This window comes from Equus quagga, chromosome 1 (genome assembly GCF_021613505.1).
Source record: "Equus quagga isolate Etosha38 chromosome 1, UCLA_HA_Equagga_1.0, whole genome shotgun sequence".
NCBI lineage: Eukaryota > Metazoa > Chordata > Mammalia > Perissodactyla > Equidae > Equus > Equus quagga.
Window position 1 is genome coordinate 49,473,007 of NC_060267.1, and position 2,058 is coordinate 49,475,064.

A 2,058-nucleotide genomic window follows, 5' to 3' on the forward strand; every position below is an offset into this window, starting at 1 on the left:
CACCCAACACAGGAGCACCAAAGTTCATAAAGCAACTATTAACAAACCTAAAAGAAGATATCAAAAATAACACAATAATAGTAGGGGACCTCAACATCCCACTCACATCAATGGACAGATCATCCAGACAGAAAATCAACAAAGAAACAGTGGAGCTAAATGAAAAGCTAAAACAGTTGGACTTAATAGACATACATAGAACACTCCATCCAAAAACAGCAGAATACACATTCTTCCCAAGCGCACATGGAACATTCTCAAGGATAGACCATATGTTGGGAAACAAGGCAAGCCTCTACAAATTAAAAAAAAAATTGAAATAATAACAAGCATCTTCTCTGATCATAATGCTATAAAGCTAGAAATTAATTACAAGAAAAGAGCTGAGAAAGGCACAAGGATGTGGAGACTAAACAATATGCTATTGAATAAGCAATGGATCATTGAACAAATTAAGGAAGAAATCAAAAAATACCTGGAAACAAAGGAAAATGATAACATGCCATACCAACTCATACGGGATACAGCAAAAGCTGTATTGAGAGGAAAATTCATCACAATACAGGCACAGCTTAACAGACAAGAAAAATCCCAAATAAGCAATCTTAAACTACACCTAACTGAATTAGAGAAAGAAGAACAAACAAAGCCCAAAGTCAGCAGAAGGAGAGAAACAATAAAAATCAGAGCAGAAATAAATGCTATTGAAACAAAAAAGGCAGTAGAAAGGATCAATGAAACCATGGGCTTGTTCTTTGAGAACATAACTAAAATTGACAAACCCCTAGCCAGACTTACAAAGAAAAAAAGAGAGAAAGCTCAAATAAACAAAATCAGAAATGAAAGAGGAGCAATAACAAGAGACTCTGTGGAAATACAACAGATTATAATAGAATACTACAAAAAACTATATGCCAGCAAAATGGATAACCTAGAGGAAATGGATAAATTCTTGGACTCCTACAATCTCCCAAAGCTTAGTCAAGAAGAAGCAGACAAACTGAACAGACCAATCACAAGGAAAGAGATTGAAACAGCAATCAAAAGCATCCCAAAGAATAAAACCCCTGGACCAGACGGCTTTCCTGGGGAATTCTACCAAACTTTCAGAGAGGATTTAATAACCTATCGTTTTCAAGCTATTCCAAAAAATTAGGGAGGATGGAACACTTCCTAACACATTCTACGAGGCCAACATCATGCTGATACCAAAGCCTGACAAGGACAGCATGAAAAAGGAGAACTACAGGCCAATATAGCTGATGAAGATAGATGCAAAAATTCTCAACAAAATTTTGGCAACCTGAATTCAACAATTCATCAAAAGGATCATACATCATGATCAAGTGGGATTCATACCAGGGGCACAGGGATGGTTCAACATCCACAAATCAACCAACGTGATACACCACATCAACAAACTGTGGAATAAAAACCACATGATCATCTCAATAGATGCAGAGAAAGCATTTGACAAGATCCAACAGCCATTTATGATAAAAACTCTGAACAAAATGGGGCTAGAAGGGAACTACCTCAACATAATAAAGGCCATATATGACAAGACCACAGCCAACATCATACTCAATGGGCAAAAACTGAGTGCCATGCCCCTGAAAACAGGAATGAGACAAGGATGCCCTCTATCACCACTCTTATTTAACATAGTACTGGAGGTTTTGGCCAGAACAATTAGGCAAGAAAAAGGAATAAAAGGAATCAAATAGGGAGGGAAGAAGTGAAACTCTCGCTGTTTGCAGACGACATGATCTTATATATGGAAAACCCCAAAGAATCCATTGGAAAAATTTTAGAAGTGATCAACAACTACAGCAAAATTGCAGGGTATAAAATCAATTTACATAAATCAGTAGCATTTCTATACTCTAATAACGAACTAACAGAAAAAGAACTCAAGAACACATACCATTCACAATTGCAACAGAAAGAATAAAATACCTTGGGCTGAATTTAACTAAGGAAGTGAAAGACCTATACAACGAAAATTACTAGGCTTTTCTGAAAGAAATGGATGATGACATAAAGAGATGGAAAGAC